This window comes from Physeter macrocephalus, chromosome 8, assembly GCF_002837175.3.
Source record: "Physeter macrocephalus isolate SW-GA chromosome 8, ASM283717v5, whole genome shotgun sequence".
NCBI lineage: Eukaryota > Metazoa > Chordata > Mammalia > Artiodactyla > Physeteridae > Physeter > Physeter macrocephalus.
Window position 1 is genome coordinate 51,249,499 of NC_041221.1, and position 9,419 is coordinate 51,258,917.

The window sequence follows — 9,419 nt, forward strand, 5'->3', positions numbered from 1 at the left end:
CGCACAGGCTCAGTGGCCGTGGCTCACGGGCCCAGCCACTCCGCGGCATGTGGGATCTTCCCGGACCGGGGCACGAACCCGTGTCCCCTGCATTGGCAGGCGGATTCTCAACCACTGCGCCACCAGGGAAGCCCTGCATTTGGACATTTTAAATTTGAAATGCCTATGGCATTTGCAGCTGAAAATGCCCAGTAGGCAGTTTTCTGTGAGTATATGGAAAGGTGATGCTCAGTGAAGAGGTTTGGGTTGGAGATGGATTTGGGAGTCATTAGTATAGGTGGTAGCTGAAACCATGCGAGTGAGGTATGTTAAGCAGAGCGGAAGGAGAGTAAGAAGCAGGAAGAGCAGTGAGCTGAAGATGGAATGGGAGGGAACTTCCCACTGTAGAGGAAGCTATACTGCTCCGTCACAGTTCCCCCCTTCACAACCAGGGCACTCACTTCCCCAGCTGCTGGGAGCACTGCCTACTGATGGCTCACAGCTATATGCCATCTATATCACTTCTCTAGAATTGCCCTCCGCCCAAGGGAGATGCTTTGCCCTACTTTGAGCCCATTCTCTGGGGAAATCCTTCATCCAACGAATGATCAGTGTAGAAATACAAACCCTTGGCCTCTTTGCCTCAGTTTGTGACATCGATTAAGGGCTACCTTCATTCAAGAACTCTCTGTAGGATCAGCTGAGGCCTCTGTGACAATTGCATCCGAGTTCAACTTCTCCCCTGCCCAGTCCCACCTCACCCACAGATAATCTTCCTGAGAGCACTCCAAAAAAAACCACCTGTACACATCTCCATTTTAGTGTCCATTTCCAGGGGATTCTAACGCTAATACACTCACATTCAGTGGGAGGGTAGAAAAAGTTAATTCTGTGGAAGGGACAGTAAAGTAATGATTTACAACAGAAGAACAAAGAGAATCAAGAGAGTATAGAGTCTTTGAACCAAGGAACTGTAGAGAGTTCCCAGAGGAAATTGTGATAAACCGTGTCACATGCTGCAGAGATGTTCAGTGAGATAATGACTGGAAAACGATGAGTAAAGAAGCCAAACTGAAGTGTGTAGATGACTCAATAAAGGATAAGAAAGAGGAGACAGGAGTCAGTGACTGTAGACTACACTTCTGCAAAGTTTGGACGTTGGGGCTGGATTCAGAATGGAAAGGAGCCAGAGAGGAGCACAAGGACAAGAAATGGGGGAGCTCAAGCATTTTTAAGGTACATTCATTCGTTTAAAAAAAATAAATATCTAATAAATTAATTAACATTTAATAAGTTAATAAATATTTGTCTACTCTCTGTAAGTCAGGGGTATATGCAAGGGATGCAACCACCCATGAGGTATTCAATCTGCCATCAAGGAGCTTGCTGTCTGAGCGAATGTCACCAGAGGAAGCTGACTAAGGACAAGTGATTAAGGACTGCCAGGCAGCATGAAGGCTCCAGCTCATTTTATAGTGGAATCAATCTGCATGGCAATAAGTCTGTTGTGCTTCAGAGCTTAACACCTGAGTGGCAGGGCAGAGGAACATTCATTAAAGATTGGTTGGGTTTTGTAGAGTGAAAGGTTCAGTTGACCAATCTTGTTATCCAGGGGAAAAAGGCCAGAAAGGAGCTAAAAGGATTGAGAGAAAATTTCACCAAAGGGTTTTTCTAGATCAAAAATCTGCATTGTTGTGAGATCATGAGAGAATTGTAAATGATATATGAGATGTAGTCAGAGACTGAGTTTTGGAGTTTAAGGCTTCTGAGGTCTATAGCCTGGTTCATTGGTCTACCAGGATTTTGGGCTATTTTAGGATTATGGCAGGGTTTAGGGTTAAGATAAATGATGTAAACGAAGACTCAGTGTCTTTACTGAGTGTGAGAGAGGGATCCAGAGGTCAGTAGAGGGTAAGAGGGGAACGATCAGGGAGCTTGACCTCAAGCAGATGAAGTATTAATAGTTATGTCCGCCGAAATAAATAGATGAAAATTTGGAGGAGATGGGGGCCTCTATTAACATTGGAGCAAGAGTTCCAGGGTGCTCAGTGAAAAAGATGGGACGAAGGCGATTGTTAGGAAGAATCTTGGGAGCAGAGGTTCAGGATAGTAGGGAGATGAGGGCATAAAGGCAGGTTGGAGCTTGTGGAACTTCCCTTTCCTGAGGGCCATAGACCTTAGAAATATGGTTGAAAGTGACTGACCTCAAATGACTTAACTTGGGACAAGTTGTCTTGAGCCAGGAAAAGTAAACTGCATTTGCCAGAGGCAATTAATTATTATAGCCGGTAAAGTCAAAGGGAGGTTTCTGGATTAAGTACAAGAAATTAAAGCGTATTAAATTTTGGCGATGGACGAAGTTGAATTTTTTAAATTAAAAAAGTATTAAGTTCTCTTTTATATTATATTTTATTGTCTGTTAATTTTTGTTGATAAATTGAAAAAAACTAAAAAACTTTGAGCCTGACCAAAGTACATTAAAATCTTTTTTTTTTAAATCTCTGAAGTTAATATAAACAGTATTATACAGTGGGATAGGGAGAACTTTTACTTCAGTAGATTAAATAAAAATTAAATAATGGAGTTTTCTTATTAACAGGCACAAATTAATGCTCTTGGGCTTTAACTTTGTGCTAAGTTAATGACCAATTGTTGGTCAGAATCCTGATTTTGTACAGATTTCCATTTTCACCCTCTTCAATACACTCCTCACAGGTTTGGAAATGGAACCTGTGATGGTTAGTTTTATGTGCCAACTTTGGTAGGCTATAGTATAATATTCAGTTGTCTAATCAAGTACTAATCTAGGTGTTGCTGTGTAGTATTTTGTAGATGAGGTTAACACTATGACTTGACCTTAAGGGGATTATCTTTGTGATATATGTGTATATACCTATATCTATATTTCTCTCTAGATATATAATCACTTCTTGTGATTATCCTTGTAATGTCTATCTGTCTATTCTAGCTTCCCTATCATTTTAACCTTGTGTCAGTAATTTACCATCATGTGACCCAGATTGAACAAATAAAGTGTGAGGAAATGTTTGATCTGGAATTCTGGAGAAGTTCTTCGTTATAATTCTGTGAAAGTTTCCAGTAGTACCTGCTTCTTTCTTCCTCTGACAGTATGAGGCTTGGAATGGCAGCAGCCCTTTCACTGTCAGGTTGAGCATGAAGCCAACAGACAAAGAAGGCAGAGCCAAGACACTCGCAGAGACATGGAGCTGGGGCTGCTGGCTTAAATCAGCCCTGAAGCCTGTCTTGCCTCTGCGATTCATTTTCCAAACCATGTGTTTCCTCACTGTTTACATTGTAGTTGGGTTTTCTGAGATCTGCAGCCAAAATTATTCTGCCTCATGCAACGCTTTTCTTTAAGGTAAGTTCTTTAGGATATTAAGAAGCTAGTGTGTCTGTTCTGCCAGTTGAGATTCATGTCCTTGTGTGGATATGTTTTTACAATATTTGCTTATTAGGGATTAAAAAACTGGTAATATAAATCAAAGTGTAGCTTTTAATGGCATCTTTGCAAGTTAAATAACAGTTACTTGTAAGGTTTCATTGTGTTCTGTTAATTTGTTTTAGAAGTATTAAGATTCTTAAGGACTTCCCTGGTGGTCCAGTGGTTAAGACTCAGCGCTCCCAATGCAGGGGGCCTGGGTTCGATCCCTGACCAGGGAACTAGATCCCACATGCCGCAACTAAGAGCCCGCATGCTGCAACTAAAGATCCTGCATGCCGCAACGAAGACCCAGTGCAGCCAAATAAATAAATAAATATTTTTAAAAAAGATTCTTAAGATTCCAGTGGACTTATAATAATGTACCCAGTCTTTAAATGTCATGTCACCGACAAAACACAGAACTTGGAAATTATTTGATACTGTAGCAATAGTGCACACTTATTAGAATTAGTTTATCTGGCAGATATATCTTGTAGGTAATATGGATATCATTAAAAATGCTAAAGGAAACAGCAAAATAGGGCTGCCCCCAGAATAGGGAAAACAATTAATTACCTTGGAGAGTGGAGGAGAAGAAACGGTTTCCTATAACATAAAATGAGACCTAGAAAACCTAAATGGCACAGCAGTCGTTCTGCTCTGTTCCAGAATGAATTTATTCTAGAGCTTAAATTATATGTTTAAGTTCTTATTATTCAAGATCCCTTTAATTATCATGCTTTTAACATTCCCAGTCATGGACTTCCCTGGTGGCACAGTGGTTAAGAATCCGCCTGCCAATGCAGGGGACACGGGGTTCGATCCCTGGTCTGGGAAGATCCGACATGCTGCGGAGCAACTAAGCCCGTGCGCCACAACTACTGAGCCCGTGCACCGCAAATACTGAAGCTTGAGCGTCTAGAGCCCATGCTCTGCAACAAGAAAAGCCACCGCCATGAGAAACCTGCACACAGCAATGAAGAGTAGCCCCCACTCGCCGCAAAAATACATCTATATTTCAAGTCCTTTCACACCTCTTAATTACCAGTATGCCTATAGGGGATGTTACTCTCTTTCTCTCTCTCCCTCCCCAAGGTAAACTTCAAAAATTAGTTGTCGATTGGTTTTTTAGATGAATGTAAAAACATATTAGATGAAAGTTTTATTCAGCTTGGATTTGCATAAAGAACTCTAGAAATCAATAAGACTGAACTGATTCTTGCTTTCCCTCACCAATCTGCTCTTCCTCCAGATTCAGCTGAACCAGCAAATGTCACTGCCTTTGGCCAAGTAGCTCTCTGCAGAAACCTGGAAGACATCTTTGACACCTGTTTCTCCTTCCCTCTCACATCCAATCCCGTCACCAAGTCCGGTCAATTCTACTTCTATAGTGTGTCAAACGTAATCCTCGCTATTTTCACTGTGCACATTCTGACAGGAATTACTTAATTTTCTTCCAAAGAACTAGTCTCCCAACTAAACTACCCAATTCTCTCTCACACTTTCTGTTATTCCATTCTCCTCAGCAGCCAGAGTGAGTCATTAAAATACAGTCTGATCATATCAATCCCTTGCCTAAAATACTTCAATAGCTTTTTTCCCGTTTATGATAAAGTCTACAATCTTTAATATGGCATCAGAAGCCCTGCATGATCTGCCTCTACTGTTCTATATGTAAACTCTATTATGTTTTTGTTTTCTTTTTTTTTAGTGCATGCAACAGAAACTGACGCTAATTAGTTTCTAGATACAGACACAGGAGACTATCAAGGAAAAGCTGAACAAACAAGACTCAGGGAGGCAAAGAAACCAAGTCCTCCCCCAGGAACCTCTGCAACAGCAGGTGGATTTGTCTCACTGGAGTGCTGACATTGATGTGATTAGTTTTCTCTCTTAAATGTCCCAAATGACCAGGAGAAAGAATCTGATTGGCTTGGCTTCTGTCAGACTTTTACCCCTGGATCTATCTATCCCTGAATCTATCTCCACAAAGGCAGGTCTCTCTTGTTTATTACCATATTACATGTGCCTGGCATAGAGTAGGGGCTCATTAAATATTGAACTAATTTTTGTCCACCTAATTGAATAAAGGAATTGGCCATGGTCAGAAGATAGAGACAATTGATACAGACACAGCTGATGGGGGCTCACACTGGGGTGTGGAGTCCATTTCCATGGTTGAGGGTGAGGCATCCACCTCAGGAGATAACCTCTACATGTGCTCTTCAGCCTCACCTTGCTCTACTTTCCCCTCGCACCAGGAGCCTTTGGCCTTCTTTCATCCCTCGAAACTGCCAAGCTCCTTCCAAACTCAGAGTCTTTGCATATGCTATTCCCTGTGCCAGATGTGTTCTTCTCCACTGTGCTGGTTATATATTTATTGCCTCTCAGCTCCAAATTTGTCCTTTTTGCCTGTTTTGTGAAAAAATATGAGCCCTTTAAATAATTTTTGTCAGCTGATATATTAAACTTTGTCAGTAGAGGGAGCTAGAGAGACATTGCAGGAAACAAAAGGTTTTCCTTCCTGGTTCTGTGCTTGGCAGGCTTCTGCAGCAAGGCCAGCAGCTTCTCCTGGCGCCCATCTTGGGCAGTTTTGTAGCAGAGTGCCTCCTGTGAGATACCTCACCGTGAGCAGCTTTCCCAGCACCTTGGAGGGCAGATTTCTAGCAAGTCCCAGAGGGTAGAGTTCCAGCAAGTTCCACTGGTGTGAACTACTCTACTAACCAGCTACCCACAGCCAGGAATTCTCCAACAAGGTCTAGGTCTATATCCCAGGAGTAATGACTGCCCGTTATCTCTGCTATTCCTCTATTCTTACTTCTTACTAGCCAATCCATTGTGACTTCAATCCCATTAATGATTCTTTTTTTGTTTTTTTTGGCCGTGCCTTGTGGCGTGCAGGATCTTAGTTCCTCAACCAAGATAGAACCCACGCCCCCTGCAGTGGAAGTGCAGATTCTTAACCACTGGACCACCAGGGAAGTCCCTGTTAATAATTCTTTATATCACACTTTCCCTGTTCAAATGACCATGTAGCTTCTTTCTCTTGATTGGACACAGACTGGTACGCACCCCTTCTCTCCACCTGTCTAATTTTATTTATCCTTTAGGTGATAATATCATTTCCTCTGAGAAGACTTCTCTGATATCTCAAACCAAATTATCCCTTTTCTTTTCCTTCATAACATCTTCCACAGTTTTAAAATTATGCATTCATTTGTGTAATTATTATGTCTCTGTCTTCTCCCACTAGGTAACAGGCTCCAGGAGGGCAGTGATCATGTTTATTTTGCTTACTGCCATAAATCCAGTGCCTCTTATACTGCATAACCCAATAATGGGTCATTAAATGAAAAAGACCTCATTTATTGAGGTCCTGTTACATTCAAGTCACTGGTGGCAACTAAAAAAAAAAAATAGAACTCAATCCCTGTTCACAGGGGGTTGACAAATTTATATGAAAGAATAAGACCCACACAAAAAATGTAAAGCAGTAAAGGGAAGATTTCACAAGAATGGTACAAGTTGTAAGTACTAGTAATTCAGAGGCAATCAAGAATTTATTCGTAGAAAGACTTTGTATTTTGGGGGGAGCTTCTCTGGTGGCGCAGTGGTTGAGAATCCACCTGCCAGTGCAGGGGACACGGACTCAGTCTCTGGCCTGGGAGGATCCCACATGCCGCAGAGTGGCTGGGCCCGTGCGCCACAACAGCTGAGCCTGGGCTCTGGAGCCCACGAACCACAGCTGCTGAGCCTGCGTGCCACAACTACTGAAGCATGTGCGCCTAGAGCCTGTGCTCTGCAACGGGAGAAGACACGACAGTGAGAAGCCCATGCACTGCAACGGAGACCCAACACAACCAAAAAAACAAACAAATAAATTAATTTTTTTAAAAAGACTGTATTTTTTATAAAATCTCTAGAAATTAATTTCTTCTTAGCTAATTGGATTTTATCTGTTATATATCAATTGGGAGGGAAATGGTCCAAATGAGATCAATTATTTATTTTAGAAGATACTTTTTGGTAGGTTCATAATGAGTTATTAATTTCAATGAGTTTTTAAAATCTAGCATTATATTTGTATTTGTTCTATGCATTGTAGGTTTCCTAAAGTAGAAATAATTAACTATAAAATTGGAGAAATTACTCACATTTCCTCTTTTCTAGGACTGGGTCTCTGACTTTAAGCCCTTTCTTCAGTGTGCATTGGTGAGGGCCGGCTGTTAGCTGTTTATATCTATGGTGAGGGTCTTCTACACATGCTTACTTTGGTATGATTTTGGACAAATCACAGTATCACGTATTCTAGGATTTGGAGCAGTTAATAGTTAAATTCTGTCCAGTTTCTTCACCCGGAGATGAGGGTCTGTACTATATGTTCTCAGATCCCTTCCAATTCTCTCTGAAGACATGCACACACTTACTATCAGTTGAGCAATAATTCCCAGTGTCAGGTATGTTTCCCGCTGAAAGTCCATGGTTGTTTAATGAATCTCTGGAACTGTAAATTTTATTTAATACATATACTTAGTGAGGTTTGGCATTTTGATATGTCAAATGCTTATAAGAATTTTGATTCTTTAGCCCACATTGATCACATAATGCAAACTTCCTGGCCTTTAGCTTCCTGATTAGAGAGTAATATATTGACAAGTTAACATGAAGTTTTTGTTTAATTAATAAACTTTTCCTGAGTATTTATTACATATCAGACACTGTAGGAATCCCTGAGGATACAAAATTAATACCTGATTCCTGCTCCCTATGTTTAGGGAGAATTGAAGGAGGAAGAAACTGGTGTTACAAAGGTCAGCTAGAAAGCCATTGTGGTCAATTACACTATTTCCTTATGTCAACTGCAAAAAAAGTGCACAACGTGAGAGTTGTGAGTTAAGTTTTATTTGGGGCCTCATGAGGACTATAGCCTGGACTGTAGATAGCTCTGAGGAACTGTCAGTGTATATATGATTTTAGTGAAGGGGGATATGTGCAGTCAAGCACACATTTTGGCAGAAGGTTGCTGCTAGTCACGAGGAGCAGACGTCTCCATTAATGATTTTACTGGTTTTCTAGAAATGAGAAGACACAAGAAATTGGGCTCACAAAATCTTCTCCTGAAAATATCTAACTATCTGAAGGTCTGTTCTGCAGTTTTTCCCAGAGGACAGTGTACCTCGTTTCTGATCTCTACCCTGAACTCCTTTCAGAGTGTGTTGAAGGTCAGTGACTACAGTGCCTAGTGACTTCATTGTAGAATGGCAACAGATGACAAGCGACAACTTTTAGTTGGCACCTATTTTTAGTATTTTCTATTAAATAAAAAACTGTCTTTCATAAGAAAGAAGATAGGATGGAGATTATTCAAGATATACTGTGTCAAATTGGAAAATGAAAAAAACGAGTTAAAGATTTGTTTGACCAGAGGCAAGAAAATAGGGACTGCAAAGTGGAAGTTAGACTCCTGAGTGCTTTGAAACTCAGTTGAGAGGATGAACTTTTCACACGAAGGGCTTTAAGGCAGGGTCTTCAGATGTATGGCAATATAAATTTTTGTAAATGCAAAATTTTTGTACTAATGGACGTGAGATTATGATGAATATGTTAAATGTGAGCTAGACAAAGCAGACCAGAAATAAAACAAACTCAGCTGCTAAAATTAAACTTTAAAAAAGCGACATTCAACCGCTTAGAGTGGGAATTTCCACCAGTGTTTGGAGGTCCCCACCTAGACGCACAGTAACCTCTTAGAGACTTGGATGTTCTCCAGGAGAGCCAGTCTTTTTTTTTTTTTTTTTAACCAGAGAAGGAATGATTTATTACTTGCAGCAAGGAGGGAGAACACCAGGGATCTTTCCCAAAGCAGTGTCTCCCAGGCTTTCCATATTTTAGGCAACCAAAACCAGACAGTCCTATTTTCAGACTTTCCTGTCTGCTCTATTGACTGCGGCAGCAGCGCTGGACACAGGGCAGACACCAGCCAGCCACTGCGGCACTC